The sequence below is a fragment of the Equus caballus genome, chromosome 23 (genome assembly GCF_041296265.1).
Source record: "Equus caballus isolate H_3958 breed thoroughbred chromosome 23, TB-T2T, whole genome shotgun sequence".
NCBI classification, from domain to species: domain Eukaryota; kingdom Metazoa; phylum Chordata; class Mammalia; order Perissodactyla; family Equidae; genus Equus; species Equus caballus.
The window spans coordinates 31,933,596-31,952,553 of NC_091706.1; the positions used below are offsets into that span (position 1 = coordinate 31,933,596).

An 18,958-nucleotide genomic window follows, 5' to 3' on the forward strand; every position below is an offset into this window, starting at 1 on the left:
GTGTACCGTCCACCTCATGTCTTTCTGCTCTCTTTCTTCTTTCTATTGTTTCACTTTCTTCCTCAAGGCCTGGTTTCTCCCTGCACAGACTGCAGGACCAGCCAACGTTCACCTTGGACATTGCTCAGGTGGTCACCAACAGGTGCACAAAGATAAAACACAGTCACTCAGAATCACAAAAATGTGAACTACTCACCCAAAGGCACAGCCCCCCGTGGTTGAGGAAGGCCCAGCACAGCCTCACATTCTAAACCAACTCATGCTTTTTCCTAGTTCTCTTTTCCTAAAGCTGGCCATTCTTGACCCTCTGGAATAGAGTTTATGCAATTTTTTTTTTCACTTTTTCTTTCTGGTGAGGAGGATTGACCCTGAGCTAACATCTGTTGCCAATCTTCCTCTTTTTACTTGAGGAAGATTGCCCCTGAGCTAACACCTGTGACAATCTTCCTCCACTTTGTATGTGGGACGCTGCCACAGCATGGCTTCATGAGTGGTGTGTAGGTCAGCACCCGGGATCCGAACCTGTGAACCCAGGGCTGCCAAAGCAGAGCAGGCAAATTTAACCACTATGCCACTGGACTGGCCCCTAGAGTTTGCTCAATTTTTTATTTTAATGGATGACCAGCGCTTTTCCTCGCTTTCAGAGCATATCTGCCAGCTCCATTAGTATTAATGGTATTAATAGTACCTCCTACTTTAAATAGAGATTAAGCCAGAATCAGTGTTAAAAGTTTTTCACCTAAACGTTGCTTCCATTGTGGAGAGTCTGGAAGTAATTCCCATTCGTGCCCTTCGTATGTTGATGTGTTTTTGTAGCGCAGGTCAGAAACGAAAGTGAATCAGGAAGTAGCCTTTGGGTGTAGTTTGTACCACGGGTGTTAATTACTGATTTCACTAACCTTTAGACTCGAGGATTCATGAGTTTACACGAACTTAAAGGAGAAAATATTCCAAGGTTTGCCCACATCTCCTTAATAACTATAATAAATTTCTTGACAGCTCTACTTTGGATATGCTTAAGAAGGAGCTAAAACCCCAAAGTCAGATGATATTTTCATTTTCCACAGAGAAAGGAAAGAGGTGGCCTTGAGGAAAGGTCTTGAGATCTGAATACAGAAAATATGAGTTTGAATCCCAGTGGTGCCTATTAGCTGTGCAACTTCGAGCAGGTTACTTAGTGTCTCTGAATTTTAGTTTCCTCAGTTGCAAAATGGAAATAGCATCTATGGATGGGATTGCTGGTTGTCTCAAAAGAGATTATGTATGATAAAATATTTTGTGAGCAAAAAAGCACTGTAAAAATATTAGTTATTATTAAATGCCCATAGAAGGCCACATGCACTCAAGTCTCTATAAGAAGGGGACCAGGAAGAACTTTCAGAAAAATAGAGAAAAATAGATGGCAAAAATGATGAAGATGCAGACTAAACCAGAAACCACAGTAAGTATCTAATACCTACCTGTTAGTCTCTCTGTCTGCCGTGGGTGTTGAATCAACAGTACCGGCCGTGGATAAAGCTGAATTCTTAATGAAACTTCTCCCAAGAGTGAGAAGAAATAAAAATAAAATCAATATTTTAATTTAAGGACCTAGAAATTTGCTTATCATTTCTAGGCAAATATTAGAGGAGAATATGCAAGCTTCCCTAGCGTATTTCTATATCCTATTAACCGAGCAAACAAATTCCAGGAACTATCGCCCCACCCAAAAATGGAAGCTCCAATGGAGCAGGGGTTTTTGTCTGTTTTATTCACTGAAGTTTTCCCTGTCTATAAACCCAGGGCCCGGCACAGAGCAGGTGCTTAGCATACATTTCTTAAATAAAATGAAAGAATATGCATATTTAGATTATTCCTGTAATTTGGGGGCTAGTTTCCACAGATGATTTGCTTTAGGACAATCACGAATGAGGCCCATGCTTGCTGTTCCAGTGAGAAAAAGCCTTTCGTTGCTACAAGACCCCGTGCCTCCATGATTAAGGTTCGTACAGGAAAGTTCTGAGTGAAGCTGGCCTCGCTCCAAGGAAGGTCAGGCCGTGCAACTCATGCAGACTTTTGGACTTTGAGTATATGATCGCCTCCCAGCAAGGGGAGAGTTGCAAGACCAAGCGTTTCTTGTTTTAAAAATTAACTTACATGCATGCAGCTCAATTATTTCAAAAGGCCCTTATAGATGTTTTATCTCGCTCGACTAGGTCAACAACAGCCTGAAGTAGGTAAATGATGCTTTCTCCATTTTGTGCAAAATGAGCCCGAGAGAAGGGAAGTGATTAAAGACTAGGAGGGGAGGAGATAAATATAGAGCTCAGATCCCTTAGGTCCTTGTCTAATGACCTACTGACCCCACCATGATGTATGCACGTAGCTGTAATTCAGAGATTACTCATTAGTGGTTTACCGACGGAAAGATGTTTAAAGGCAAAAAAAACAAAAAAAAAATTCAAACAATTATTTGGGCTAAGTCAAAGCACTTGGTCAACTGAACATAAATATTCCAAAAACGCCTTCAAAAGGCATGATTTTTGTTTTTGGCTTTCTGGATATTTGCCTTATCTTTCTTTTACCCTACATACTTAAATCTAGTCTTTGTTGCTGGTTCCTTAAATCCCCACCTATTTTCCTTCTGTTGAGAAAAGTGTTCTCTAACTTCTAGTTGTTTATGATTTAAGGATTAACCTTATTTTAAATAATTCCTATTTCCTGCACCCTTAGCAAATTATGGCAGAGATAAATGCACAAAAATTGAAGTCTGCGAACCAAAAGTAAAAGGGACGTGGAATCCTATTTGCAACGGAGCTTAATTTAAAGAGCTTGCCCCCTGCTGGAGTAGTGGTGACATGACACCTGGAATAAAATGAGAAAGAACTGTGCAGTTGTGTCGAAAGCCCAATCTGACGCCAAAAAGGCTTTATTACCACTTACACCCCTAAAATTATAGATCTCGCTGCCTGTTCAGATTAATTTCAAACATATACTCAGAACAGAAAATTCAGAGTTCAGGAATAACAAAAGAAGACATTAATGAGTTCTCTTTCTACATTAAATTCTATCAGACCAAGGAATTTTCTTTCACAAATTATTTATAAGAGTACTTTAGAAGCAAATAAAAGAAAATTACTTCCTTTTTTTTCCTATTTTTTTTTTTTTTTGAGGAAGATTAGCCCTGAGCTAACATCTGCTGCCAATCCTCCTGTTTTTGCTGAGGAGATTGGCCCTGAGCTAACATCTGTGCCCATCTTCCTCTCTGCTTTGTACATGGGATGCCTGCCACAGCTTGGCTTGTTAAGCGGTGCGTAGGTCTGCACCCAGGAACCAAACCGGAGAAGTGGAGCGCGCAAACTTAACTGCTACGCCACCAGGCCGCCCCGAAAATTACTTTTTGAAAAATTTAAATAAAAACTTAGAAACAGAAAACATAGTAGCAGAAATAGAGAAGAATATTGTTTTCCTACCCTGCGTTCTGTAGCAGGCAAACTCTTATTCATCTCTTAGAACCCAGCTCAAATATCATCTTTTCTTTAAGCTCAATCATACTCCTTTAAAGAGGATTAGCCGTTTTTCTTTTCTGTGCTACTATACATAAATTTTGTATTTATCATACTGTATTGAAATCATTTATACATTTTTCTCCCCCAAAGCAACTCCAGAGACACTAAATGAGAACTACAAAAATGTAAAACGTTCTCCTTAAAAATGAATTTCACAGTGTATTTTAGAGAATCATGGGTTATTAGAACCAGAAGGTATCTGAGAGGTTATTAATTCAAATCCACTCTTTCTCCAAGCTTCCCCCCTCCCACCTCCATTAGATGAAGAAACAGAGTCTGTCAAAGTAGAAACTACACAAGTTTTCTCATCTAGGAATTAGCAAAACAAAGCTCTTATCCCTGTCTTTTGATTTCAGTCAGTGTTTTTTCTGCTTCAAAATAACCACCTCCTGGGGCTGGCCCCTTGGCTGAGTGGTTAAGTCCGCGCGCTCTGCTGCAGGCGGTCCAGTGTTTCATTGGTTTGAATCCTGGGCACGCACATGGCACTGCTCATCAAACCACGCTGAGGCAGCGTCCCGCATGCCACAACTAGAAGGACCCACAACTAAGAATATACAACTATGTACCGGGGGGCTTTGGGGAGAAAAAGGAAAAAAATAAAATCTTTAAAAAAAAAAACAAAAACCCAAAATAACCACTTCCTTTCCACATGGTGATCTTGCAATAACATATCCTGCCAAACTCTTCAAGGATACTAATTTTCGTGTCCCCGAACTTCCTAAAATTATGTGCAAAATTTGTATACCTATATTTTAGGGCCTGCCTAAATGGGGGAGGCCTTTCTCTAAGCATTCATTCATTTATGCAGGCATGCATTCAACAAGTATTTACCAAAGGCATTATGTGCAATCCTCAACAAAGTACAAGCAAACTGAACCCAGGAACCCATAAAAAGGATTATATACCATGACTAACGGTGGTTTTTCCCAGGAATGCACGATTGATCTAACATCTGAAAATCAATCTTGTAATATACCACGCTGATATAACAAAAGACAAAAATCATATGATCATCTCAGCAGATACAAAAAAGCTATTTGACAAAATTCAACACCATTTCATGATAAAAACACTCCACAATCTAGAATTGGAGGAACTTCCTAAACCTGATAAAAGGCATCTATGAAAAACTTACAGTTAACATCATACTCAGTGGTGAAAGAGTGGATGTTTTCCTCCTAAGATCAGGCACATAACAAGGACGTCTCTCTCACCACTGTAACAGCCTACTTGTGCTTCTAGCCAAGGCAATTATGCAGGAAAAATAAATAAAATGAATCCAGGTTGGAAAGGAAGCAAAATTATCTCAATTTGCAGATGACAAGATCTTTTATATAAAAATTCCTAGGGAACAGACACACACAAACTATTAGAACCGATCAGTAAGTTCAGCATGATTTCAAGATACAAAACCAATATGTAAAATGCAGTTGCATTTCTATATATTAGCAATGAATACTCTGAAAAAGAAATTAAGAAAATAATTCCACTTACAAGAGTACCAAAAAGAATAAAATACAGAAGAATAAATTTAGCAAAAGAAGCGCAAGACTTATACACTGAAAACTACAAAACATTATTGAAAGACATTAAAGAAGATATAAATAAATAGAAATAAATGGAAGCACATCCCATGTTCATAGATTGGAAGACTTACTATTGTTAAGATGGCAATACTTGCCAGATTGGCCTACAGATTCAGTGCAATCTCTATCAAAATCCTAGTTGTCTTTTTTACAGAAATTGACAAACTCATTCTAAAATTCATATGGAAAGTCAAGGGACCCTGAGCAGCTAAAAGAATCTTGTAAAAGAAGAACAACTTATAGTTTTGGGCCTTTCATTTTAGTCCAGGATCCATTTTGAGTTAATTTTTGTATATGGTATAAGGTAAGGGTCAAACTTCATCCTTTTGCATGTGGTTTTCCACTTGCATAGGCCTGAGAATTCCCTGAGAGTTAAACAAGGCTTTATCAACCCAACAAACACGTAACACTTCAAAGTTAAATCAAGTTCAGTGTTTGGATTTATACTTTGGACCGGATATTCTAATTTCTGAATCAAGAACAGGTTTGGCTCCTTAAATGGTGTAGGTCTGCGTGCAGCTTAAGAGTTAGCTGTGAAGTTATGGGTCTGCCAGAGACTAGGGAAGGGCACTCCCAAGGAATAATTTTACAGGAATGTAGGAGACGAAAATAGAGTCACGTTTTGATTGTGTCATGAGCCAGGTTTGTTCAGTATGCTATTGACATACTTAGGCATATGTTGAAGAAGAAGTCTGTCTTAATGACAAAGGTGAAACAGCAGATTCTAAAGGTGTGTGGTCACCACCCCCAAGATGGTCCCAATGGTCCTACCTCTTTGTATTCATGCCCTTGGTAGTCCCCTCCCATATCAAATATGGCTGACTTGTGTAACCAATAGAATATCATGGAAATGATGGAGTGTGACTTCTGAAACTAGGTCATAAAAGACATTGCAGCTTCTGCCTTGCTCTCTCTTGGATCCCTGGCTCTGAGGGAAACCATATCATGAAGATGCACGAGCAGCTTTATGGAGATGTCCAAGTGGTGAAGAACTGAGGCCTCCTACCAACAGCCATGTGAGTGAGCATCTTGGAAGCAGACTCTCCAGCCCATCAAGACAAGGACAGCCTTGACAGACACTTTGAAGAGACCCAGAGCGAAAATCACTCAGCAAAGCCATTCTTGGATTCCTGATAAACAGAAAGTATGTGAGATAATAAATGTTTATTATTGTTTTAGACCATCAAATTGTGAACTAAGTTGTTATGCAGCAGTGGCTAACTGATACAGGGTAAGAAAGGGCAGTGCTTCTGGGTAAAGGAAAGATACCAGAGAGCAGAGGGACCAGGTCCTGATCCTACCACATGGTGGCTATTGATCCAGTTCACATCCAAACTCATAAGGTGACCTTACCTGGGGGGACCTATGGGACAGCCAGCTGTTTAAGTGATAATGTTGAGTGGAGACTGATGTGTTCAAGACAAAACAGAGAGGTATATCAAGTTTGTTTCCACAACTATCTTTAGGGTCTTCCTACTGCTTTATAACTCCTTCAAGACCCCTCTCCTGACATCTTGGCTCCCCTTCTGCTTCTGCACCTCTGCTGGCCCTCTTTTCCTTATCTAGTTTTATAAGCCACTTCAAGTCAACATATACTGAGAGTTTGCATATGCTAGGCCCTCAAAGAGGAACAAACCCCTATCCCTCTCTTAACAGAGCCTTCCTTTTATAGAGTACTTTGTGTTGGAAATGTATGCATTTGCCTCCAGCCTCAAAGGTAGAGGTTAAATTGCAGAGTCAGTCCGATTCCACAGGCCTGGGGGGGTGGGGCCTGAGATTCTGCATTTCCAGGAAGCTCTCAGTTGATATCACTGCTGCTGGTCCTGGGCCCACACTCTGAGTGCAAGGCTCTAAAGGTCTCTGCAGGCAGAGGGACAGAAGAGAGGGCAGCATGGCTGGCCAAGGTGTGAACTCTCAGGACAGAGGACACTCACAGCCTGCAAATCAAACCACAGGCTCAGCTCTGACTCAGCTTGTGTCCCAGGTCTGTCACAGTCACCATGAATGAAAAGTGCAGGCTGGTTTGGTTTTGTGTCCCCCTTGCCTAGGAGACCTTTGCAATGAAATAAGCAGGACACCATTGGCACAAAAAATCTTCCATCTTCTTCAGTTCATAAATCAGGAATTCCAGGTTTGAAAGGATTTTCAAACCCTCTCCAATCACCCAACCTGTGGCTGAATCCCCTCCACCTCCTCCCTATCAAATTATTGTCCGAGCTATGGACACTACAGACACTTGGATTCTTCCAGTGGTGGTACACTCACCACTCCCAACAGTCTATTTCACCTTTGGGCAGCTATGAGTCTAGAAAATTCTGTAGAATGAACCAAAATCTTTTGTCTCCATGTTGCCAACCAGTCTCTGAATTTTGCCTGTAGAGTCATTTAAAGCAAGTCTTCATACATTTAAAGACAGCTACCTCGTCTGTGTGAAACTTTCCCTTTTCCAGGTTAAACATATTCATTTCCTTCACCTGGTGCTGCTGGGTCAGCTTTAGTTGATTGGCTTTGGTTGAATCTTAGGTGATTCCACTGAATATACTCCAGTGTGTTTCTATTGGAAACAGCGAGGGAGTCCAGGTAAGATAATGAAAGAAGAGGGGAGAAAGTCAGTATTGCAGGCAGTTTTCCAGCCATGATGAGTGATATGCTTAGGACTGAGGATCTGAAATTCCAGAGAGCTAGAGTGACATTGTGAGAACGTCATTAGCAGAAACACAACCACAGCACGAAATAAAGCAAGCACAGCCATCAGCTGGGATCTGCACCCTAAACTCTCGTGAAGTAGGCTCAGCCTTCTACTCCTTTTGCCTGGAATACACAGGCACAGGTTCTCTCTTCTACCCGGTCACTGTTTCTTAAAGCATTGTCCTCAGAACACCTGGATTAGAGTCACCTTGGGTGATTGTTTAAAAATGCTCATTCATGGGCCTCAATTTGGTCCTATGAAATCAACACTGGTGGTGGACCCAGGAAGCTGCATTTTAAACAAACTGCCCAGGTGATTCTGATGAGCGTGAAGTTTGAGAACCATTGTTCTAGGCCCTTTCCTGGGCCCTAGTTGCCTTGTTCCTTATTGCACCAGCTGACTAGGAATAACAGAAGGCAGCTCTACAAAGAAAACCATCAAATGTTGCAGGAATTTTGAGACAGAGAGCGAGAGGAAGAGAGAGAGAGACTGTGACAGAAGTCAAAACTTTAACTCCTTTCCTCCTTATTGCCCACCAAGATCTCCGGCCTAATCCTGCGGTTCCATACGCATACTTAAACTTGACCCAGCACCAGCTCCGCCCACACCCCACTTGGTGTTGGAGTAAAGGGCCTTGGGCTCCCTCTAGAGGCCAGTAGTGATAAGGGAAGAGAGAACAGAACAGAAAGTGAAGAGGAAAGACAGCGTGAAATGGTGGTGGCTTGTTAACTAACCCATCTAGGGGTCACATACCCTACAGCCTTCTAGAGCAGTGGTTCTCAAAGTGTGGCCTGGGGACCCCAAGGGGCTCCATGAAGTCAAAATTATTTTCATAATAATACAAAAATTTGCCATTTTTACTCTCATTCTTGCATGAGGGATAGAGATTTTCAGAGGCCACATGCTGAAATCTCAGTGGATTGACTGCAGATATGAGAACTGTCTTCTATTAAGCCAGGCACTGAAGAGATTTGCAAATATGTAAAAAGAGCCACTTTAAATTTTTTTTTTATTTTTGAAAATACAGCTGTTTTTCATAAAATGTTATTTATGTTAACATAGAATGGGCTTATTACTGTTATTTTTAAGTGAACTAATAAATAATTAAGATTTTTCTGTTTTAATTTCTATTACAGTAAATATCTACAGATATAGTACTGTGGGGCACTGGAATTGTTCTCCCCAAGATACCTCTCTTTGGCATGAGGATTATTTTGGGCTGGTTACTTTTGAAAACTGCAGACATGAGGGAGAATGTGAAAAGTAGAAGTTAACCCTTTGTAAGAGATATTTACATTTGTAAAGGAAATCTCCATCTGTAAAGGTGTCTCCCTCTCTGTACCAGGAAGGGGGGGGAAGATGAGCTTATCTCTAAAAACTCTTATCAGTTGGGAAGGCAAGGATTTAAATCTGCATAATAACCTTACCCTTGTTTACTGTGCTTTTCTGGTAGTCTCCCATAACTGATTCCCACCACCCCAACATCCTCCTTTGTCTTTAGCTGAGGATGGTATTTAAGATGAGAACTTCTGCCATTTTGGCGAGTTACTCAGTTTGCCTGAGCTTCTCCCATGTATACATGTTATAAAGCTTTGGTTAATTTTCTCATGTTGTTCTGTCTCATGTGAATTTAATTCATTGTCTGGCCAGAAGGACCCAAAATGGGCAGAGGAAATGTCTTCCTCCCCTACAGTTCACATAAATAAAAACAATTTGGGGTCCTCAATGATTTTGAAGAGTGATAACACTCTAAGGTTAAAAAGTTTGACAATCACTCCTCTCAAGCTTGACTACACATTGGAATCAACTAGGAAGCTTGAAAAAAAAATTCTGATGCTGAGGTTCCATCCCAGAGATCCTTATGCAACTGGTCTGTTGTGCGGCCAATGTATTGGAATTTTTAAAAGCTCTCAGGCAATTCTAATGAACAGCCAAGGTTGAGAACCACGGCTCTAGGCTTTTAGTGGATGTCAAAACAAGCCTGGCCACAGCCAAATAATGGGAAAGCAAATTCAGTCCTCAACAGCAAGTGGGGGGAGAAAAGCAACAGACAAACAGTAGACCTATCAAGTGATCCCCAAAAGTACAACAGGATAAGGGGGATATTTTGCACCTCCAGCAATAAGACCAAGAGTTTTTCTTTTGCCAAGGATGTTGGGTTTATTCATACATCACTGCTTCACTGGATGGAGCAAATTAGAATATATTAAAATGCAACCCACGGAGGATTTGAGCAGCTTTTTAGGACATGAAGTAATAAACTCTAGCCACAGAGCCGTCCTCAAAGAATAAGAATCAAGCCAAAGAAATCAGCAGGATGCTACTCTGATTACAAAGAAGACAAGTAATAGCTGGGGGTGTGGGAGGGAGGAGGGAGATTCAGGCCCATAAGGAACCCCTCCCCCCACCCTAGTGTGGTGGACACAAGAGAGTTTTTACAAGGTCCAGCAGCTCTCAGGTGATCATTACGTAGTATGACCTGGGTGGTGCCAGAAAGGAGGAAGATATAACTAAGCCCTCTGGGGCAGGGGTGGCTTGAACCAGATGCAAAGCTATGAATGCAGCGATAGAACTCTCAAGCTTTCAGATAACTCCTGCTCTTCAAGAGCTTATATTTCACATTAGGTTTGTCAATTCAGATAGAGAGCAGTCTCAAGCTCTTTTGCTTTGTGGCCAGTAATGATTGTAAATAGTGTATGGCTGCTATGAAGATGGCCTGCCCCTGAGTAGAAGGCAGAGAAAAGAAGAAAGAGGCTCATGACAATAGTAATAACTGATATTTATTGAACATTTACTATACCAGGCAATGTATTAAGATAATCTATGTATTATCTCGTTTAATCTTTTCAACAATCCTATGAGTCAGTCCTATAATGAGTCCTATTGATAAGGAAACTGAGGCTAAGTAGAAGCCAGCCTCCAAGATGACTTCCCAATAATCTGGTAATCCTGGAATTCCTGCCCTCTTTAGTGTCTTCCACATTGAATACGGCTGATCTGTCTCCCAGTAGCATATGGAGGAAGAGACAGTGTGTGACTTTTGTGGGGGATCAGAATTTGCCATCCCAAAATGTATCTCTTTGGCTTGGTTATTTTTTTTTAAAGATTTTATTTTTTTCCTTTTTCCCCCCAAAGCCCCCAGGTACATAGCTGTGTATTCTTAGTTGTGGGTCCTTCCAGTTGTGGCATGTGGGATGCCACCTCAGCATGGCCTGATGAGTGGTGCCATCTGTACGCCAAGGATTCAAACCAGCCAAACCCTGGGCTGCTGCAGGGGAACGCGCGAACTTAACCACTCAGCCACGGGGCCAACCCCCAGCTTGGTTATTTTTAAGAACAGAAGACTCAGAAAGAAACTTGGACCTTCTTCTCTAACTGCCTGAAAGAATTTAAGACAGAAGACTTGTCCCAGGAAGGAGCTATCACCATAGATAGCTCTAGGTATCTAGGCATAGGCAGGAGGGCTCGTAGCAGGGCCCATTTTTATCAAAGTTCTCTCTCGTACTCCATTGTCTATAGATGGCCCAGCAAACATTTGTTTAGCAAACATTTGCTTTTCCATCTCCATGTGAATTGTCTTCCTCTCCTTTGAAGTCTCAAACCACTATCCCAACATCCTCCTTTGTCTTTAGCTGAAGATGATATTTAAGGTCGTGGCTTCAGCCATTTTGGCGAGTTACTCAATTTTCCCAAGTTTTTTCCATCTATAGCTGTTATTAAATTTGTTTGCTTTTCCCCTGTTATTCTGTCCCATGTCAATTTCATTCTTGGACCAGCCAGAAGAACCTAGAGGGTAGAGGAATGGTTCTTCCTCCTCTATACTTTCAAGGCTACATTATGAAATGCATTCACATTCCATTTTGGCCTCTTGAATCACTTGCTTTGAGGATGCCAGCTGCCATGCTGTGAGGACACTGAAGCCGCCCTGTGGAGTGGCTACAGAGAGGGGGCTGAGGCCTAATGCCAAGAGCCAGCACTGAGTTGGCAGCCATGGGAGCGAGTCACCTTGGAGGAGGGTCTTCCAGCTGTAGACAAACCTTTGGAGGACTACAGCTCCAACTCACATCTAACGGCAACCTTATGAAAACCCAAGCCAGGACTGCCCAGCTAAGCCGCTCCCAAATTCCTAATCCACAGACACTGTGTGCTTTTCAGTGTTCCCAGTGCGACCAAGCCCACACTGCTCATGGCAGTAACCTTGATAATGCACAAATATTGGCTTTTATCCCATCCCTGTTTTACACTGATACTCCCAGTGCATTCTCTCCTTCTTCCTGGGATCATCTTCCAATAAACTGCCTGTATCTACGTTGTTTTCTCAGGCTCTCTTTTTAGGGAGAACCCAAATATACGCAAACATCATGATGAGCTTGGCTTTTTCACAGATTCAGATGATGCTCTATTATAAACATATTAAGCATGGAGTTTAAATTTTGAGAACAAGGCCACCTGACACCCATAGAGATTTTTTTTTTCTTTCTGATCACCAAGAAAATAGATTCAGGAATTCCTGAAAGTATGCCACTTCACTCAAATTGATGTGCGTGACTCAAAGGACTTTGAATTCAGGTTCATTGATGTCAGCAGTTTTCAACCATGAGCCTTTCCCACGTGCAAAGCTGGCTCTTGGCCAGCATGGTGTCACTCACCTGCTTGGAGTGAATTTTGACCAGGAACCAGAAATAATCAAACTTTCAATGAAAAATTCATGTAGAAAGATTCTAGGTAAGTCATGGATATATTCTTGATATCCTCGGTATCCTAGGTTTGGTCTCTATAAAATATTCCTGAACATTAAGACTTCCAGTGGAAGTCATCAGAAAATCATATTAAGATATATACATGCCTACCCTACTTACAAGCCAGATGGCATTGAACAGATGAGTCAAGTACTTTGCAACAGGCTGTCTCCGGAGGTTGTATTCACTAAGTTGACTTGAAATTAGTTGTTTGGAGTGCAGAATGTATTTTCTCATAGGAATGGTTATTCTGAAGGTGACCAACTCATCGTGGTTAACTGGGGACTTTTCCAGTTTCAGTACTGATAGTTCCACATCCTGGGAACACCCTCAGTCCTGGGAAACCAACAGTCCTGGCAAACTGAGATAGCCAGACACTCTACTTATTTCTGATGGTTATGTTTCCAGCTTAGTTCACAGAAGTGTGTTTAACCCTTGGTACAGCTGAAATTTAGTCCTGATCGTGGAGAAGTCCTGAATCAGGGATAAGGTAAGATGAAGTGCTATGGTGTTTTTGAGAATTTCAGGGCTGATGAAGGAAAAGCCAGGACCGCCAGATGGCAGTATTGCACAACGTGCTTATTGGGCAGGGCTAGGACAGGGTTGCAGGAGAGAGGACATCCCTTACAGCAGGACAGCTTCCAGAAACAGGGGTGCAGGGCCACCACCCAGAAAGGGTAGATAGCCAGGGAACTCTCAGGGGAGAGGGGCACTGTAGAAAAGTCTACGTGTCTAGGCAGTGTCACTCAATAGCTAGGGACGGACTCTGTGTCAGAGAGCTCTAAGGGGCAGTGACAGTTTGGGGTCTTTTATAGCAATGAGGTTTATTGTGCAGTTTCACGAGGTATGAAAGCAAGAAGGCTCTAGATTGATAAAAATATGCTGATTTGATGTGTATGTAAAGCAACTGGATGCATAAGAATTTGAATTGGGTGCTGGTGGGCTTTGGGCTAACAGTCTTGACCTACTGTGAAGAGGTGAACAAATGCAGAGCTCAGCTGTGGGTCATTTGTCCAACATATGCCTTCAGAATTCTGACCAGAGGTATCGGAGCACATATCACTCCTGCTGCAGCCTGGACAGCGAGAACAAGGATTTCCCCCTGCAGATGGCCTTCTGCCTCCCCCTCTTCCCATCCTTGCTCTTCCTTCTTCAAACACCAGTGAGGAGAGTCTCCCATGACCTGGTGAGAAAGATCCAACATGAAGTGGAAAGAGATGGCAGGCAGGTGGAGGGCAGAGTTGCTGGTGGCTCAGGAGTGCTGAAGTGAAATAATGGGACAGGCTTGGGCAGGAAGAAGGAAGTGACGCGAGGAACAACATGGTTGTTCTGGTTCATGAGAGGAGCTGTCATGGCCCCTGTAAGTCAGAACCTGCCTGTACGGGAGAGATGAATATTGTAAACAGTTTTTAATCTTTATCCAGACCATCCCACATCTAATCCCCTTTTTCTATTTGTGGAAATCTCCCACTCTGTGTGGGTGTCAGTGGGATGTGGTACCCCAACCTTCACTAAGGAAACCCAGGATGAAGTCTTCCTACTTCACTCCCCTTACAGAGGTACGGGCATATGATGCAGGCTGGCCCACCAGATGCCCAGGAACCAAAGTCAAAGGGCAGTTAGAATCACTTGCCATGGTGGTATTCTGCGATGGTGCCGGCACCCACTGGTAGCAATGGTGTTCAGCATTGGCAGTGTCCACTGGAAGGGCTGTCAGCAGGGCCCTGAGCAGACTGTTTCTGTAGCTTGACTTTGATTGTGATTCCAGCCAGTCACACCCACATTGGTTGGTGCCTGATTTCTAAGCTTGATTCTTTAGTCTCCATGATGAGGTTTTTTTTTTTTTTGAGGAAGATTAGCACTGAGCTAACATCTGCTGCCAATCCTCTTCTTTTTGCTGAGGAATGCTAGCCCTGAGCTAACATCCATGCCCATCTTCCCCTACTTTATATGTGGGATGCCTATCACAGCATGGCGTGCCAAGCGGTGCCATGTCCATACCCGGAACCTGAACCTGCCAACCCCGTGCCGCCGAAGCGGAACGTGTGCACTTAACTGCTGCACCACCGGGCCGGCCCCTCCATGGTGAGTTTTTAAACAGCCATCCTTACATTATTTGGGGTCAGTTTCTCTTGCTTACAATAAAGAATCCTGATCAGTACAAATGCCATGGCTTCTTTTTGATACAGAAGTTGTAAATTCCTATGTCTCCACGCAGACTTAGATCTGTCCTCAAAGCCTTAAAATCCAGACAGATGAGGCACATTTTTTTCCCTTATAGACAAATTCTTTCCAAGATTATCCATCCTCGAAATCTAATGAACAATTTCCATTACAATGAGAAAATAGTATATGTATCACACTGTTTCTCTTGATGGACAGAAAAAAAAACATGAATTAGCAAATGTAAAAACATTTTTATTGACCCAAAAATACAGTAATTTTAGAAATGCAAAGTAGTTGACATTTTTTTCAATTATTGTCACAGCAAGATGCCTGCAAAATTCATATAATTGGATCGAGTGGCACTGTTAATGACTCTTCAGATATGTACAAATCTAGTCATACACTTTAAAATTTGCAGAGACAAATCAATTTAATATGCTTTATTCAATTTCTGAGTTTAGCATTGGGTTATATACCAAATGAATAAAACATCAGATGTGCTCTAATTTGCATCTTTGCCCACAACCTACTTTCTAATTCTGCCTCATTCCCATCATTATTTAGTATTGTGACTGTGTCAGTTGTTTCTTAGGAGGGCATTAGTCACATTCACTATCAGCTGAATAATTTGACTCAAAGGGCAGTAATAAATCATGCTCTACCCAGACAATTGAATAGCAGACTATTTTAACTGTGGCCTACTTAGGTTGGGCCTTAAGACTCTTGGTCCTAACTACTCTAACTGTTCCTCCTTTTCAGGAGAACACAGTATCAGGACCATTATGAAGTGGCTCTACATTCTCTCTACTATTAAATTAGTACATATGGAGGATTGTGTATATATCTGACTTAGCAATAGGATATGAATAATTTGTGTATGATCTCTAATGAACAGCTTATGTGTGATCATAAAAACAAAAATTTACAGGAAGATCTACAGTGTGCCAGTGACAAACCAAAGAAAAGGCCTTAAAATTTTGGATCAGTTGGAGGTCCAAATCTTGGGTCTTCACTGCTGCCAACCAGCTGTTCAAACAATAAAGAAGCATATAAAGTAAAATTCAGTAACCAACCGAGATGTCTGCTCTTCTATCCATATCCATATATATATAATATATATATATATATATATATATATATGTGAGCTGTATATAATATATATAAGCTGTGGGACTGAGGAAAGCATGTGGGAGCAGCAATCAGCTGTAGGTTGGCACTGTCTTGGTGTCCTAAACACACCACCACTGCCTGAGTCAAGAGCTGGGAGAAAACATGTAGTGCTCCAATGTGGAGAAAGCTGTGTCCTGCAGGAATCTAGCAATGGGCCGGGCATTGGAAAGGAACTGCTCTCTGGGAGTGAAGAGCCCTCCAACTCTTCCTCTTGGAATGTCTCTGCAGTGCCCTCCACTGATGAAGCTTAACACTGTGCCAGACAAAGGAAGACTATTTAAAGGGCTCAGTTACATTTTCACAGATCAGGCAACAAACGATGAATTTAAAGTTGAGAGACAATAAATAATACCTACCATAACACTGAACATATTGCTCTGTCTATTTGAGTTATCTGTTGGACTGAAATCCCAAAATAGAGTGACTTAAAATAACCGCCATTTTATTTTCCATCATGAGTCTGTGGGTTAATGGGGCTCAGCTGGGCAATTCTCCTACTCCGTGTGATGTCATCTGGGACATTTGGGACCGTGGTCATCTGAAAGCTCAGCTGGGCTAGAACATCCAAAGTGGTTTGCTCACATATATGGCATCTTGCAGACAGGGCTGGACTAAGTTGGGATGCTAGGAAAGCTGAGTGTGTCTGTCTCTCCCTCTCTTTTCTCTCTCTCTCTCTCACCCTCTCCACGTAATCTTAGAACTTCTTCACCTCCATGTGCCTTCTCTCTCTGGTCATTCCACATGATCTCTCCAGCCAGACTCCTTAAATTGTATCTTAGGGCTCCTAAAAAGCACAAAAGCAGAAGTTTCCAGGCTTTCTTAAGGCTTAGGCGCAGAACCAGCACAGCATCGCTTCTGCTTCATTCTATTTGTCAAAGTGAGTCACCTATCCAGCCCAGATTCCATGTGTAAGAAAAATACACAAAGGCGTGAGTACTGGGAGGCATGGTTCTTCTAGGTCCTTCTTTGGAGACAAGCTTGGCCACCTGATTTTTTTCTCTATAAATGGGATTAATATTGCCTGACTCTGAATCACCATCACTTTCAAGGCATCATCACCTAATAACAAGGTTGTTGTAAAGATTAAATGAGGCATAAGAAAAATCTTTGTCAATAGCCTGCTATGGATGAAAGGAGTCAGACTCATCAAGCCTGAAGATGGTACAGAGCTGGTAGGCATGGTAAATTCTAGATCCCAAAACTTAAACAGGTCAAAAAGATGGAGTGACTCTAGCAACATGCAATTCAATAGGGATAGAGGAAAATTCCAACAGTTGGGCCTAAAACTCCTAACAAAATCAATTAATGATTAGAGGATGCATAACTTAACAGAGCAACATGAACAAGAATGAAAAGTTTAGGTAAATAATAAAGCTCAGTATGAGTCTATTGTGTTATGAGGTCAAATACCAAAAAATGATCATAGCCCCTGTGGATTGAAGTCCTGTGTCTGAAAACGAATTTCTGAAAGTTTCAAAATATTAATGGAATATTAATAGGTGTCTTACAGAGAAACATGACTTGAAGGTGGTTCTGTGGCCTAATAATTTTGGAAATAATGGGTAAAACAAAGCTAGACAAAATTATCAGGCCACAGAATCACCTCCAATCATGTGGAGAACTTCTCGGTATCAATAACATGCTCCTATAAATAGTGACTCTTCAAGGGTGAGGGGATACGAATAAAGAGTGCAATATTTCCCACATTTATTTGGCCACAAATAAAGGACTTCTTCATCTCCATGTGCCTTCTCTATATGGTCATTCCATGTGGTCTCTTTAATAGGTCTCTCCAGCTAGACTTTTTTTTTTTTTTAAAGATTTTATTATTTCCTTTTTCTCCCCAAAGCCCCCCGGTACATAGTTGTATATTCTTTGTTGTGGATTCTTCTAGTTGTGGTATGTGGGACGCTGCCTCAGCATGGTTTGATGAGCAGTGCCATGTCCGCGCCCAGGATTCGAACCAACGAAACACTGGGCCGCCTGCAGCGGAGCGCACGAACTTAACCACTCGGCCACCGGGCCAGCCCCTCCAGCTAGACTTTTTAAATTGTGGTGTAGGACTCCCAAGAAGTATCTTTTTTTTTTAAGCATCTCCCAGAACCTTTGTTCTGAGCAACATACTTTGAAGAAACATTGGTCCAGAATTAAGGAGCTGATATTTGCCTCTTCTCTTCACTGGCCACTCAAGTCTAAAAACTTACCTTTCATTCATGGCACCATATTTAAAGGGGGTAATGGACTATGTGGATATTGTTCAGGGGGAAGAAGTCTTCATGATGAAAAGATGAAAAACAGTAAGATATAAAGAACTGGGGATGCCTTACCTGGAGAAAAAATGCTTCAGTGAGACATAGGAGCTGTCTTCAACTAAGTGAAGACTGTCACATGTAGATGGGATACATTTGTTCCTGTAAGGGTTACCAGCGGAGTGGAGTGGGAAGTTGCAAGGAGAACAATTTTGTCTCTTCAATAGAAGCTTTTCTAACTTGGCAGCCCAAGAATAGAAAGAGCTTAGGGACATAGCCTTGAGCTCCCCATCACTCTCAGGACTTAAGGCTTAATATCTGTTTTCGGAGATGTTGAAGGAGGGATTCAAGCATCAATCAGCTGGCCAGACAAGTTGATCTTTAAAGTGCCCTTGCAAATCTTAGATTCTAGGTTTCTAAGACTTGAGTCTTAATGTCCTTCATGGGACCATTACAGCACCATCTTCCCAACTTCCCTCTGATGATTTCATTTGACTATCTAATCCTGGCAGAGGAGGTGATGTCTGTTAATTGGTAGTTGGTTTGCATAAGCTAGAGCAAGCTTTATGGTTTGAGTCACGCATATATCCATAGGAATCTAAGATAATTGACCAAATTATAAGCAGTGTTGTTGAATTTCATATTTGGTGAACATGTAAAACAGTTTGTATTACCTTCTTATGTCTTAGGTCAAATTTGATATGCCCATGGAAATTCATCATTTTGCAGTATTTCTAAAAGCAAAGTTCTTTTTCTTTTTTTTTTTAAGATTTTATTTTTCCTTTTTCTCCCCAAAGCCTCCTGGTACATA

General features: G+C 41.6%; 1 long non-coding RNA gene across 1 annotated transcript in view; it reads left to right on the top strand.

Moving 5' to 3' along the window:
* LOC138920355 (uncharacterized) overlaps positions 1–18,958 on the top strand; it is a 51,043-nt gene that overhangs the window by 25,861 nt on the left and 6,224 nt on the right. The window lies entirely within an intron of this gene.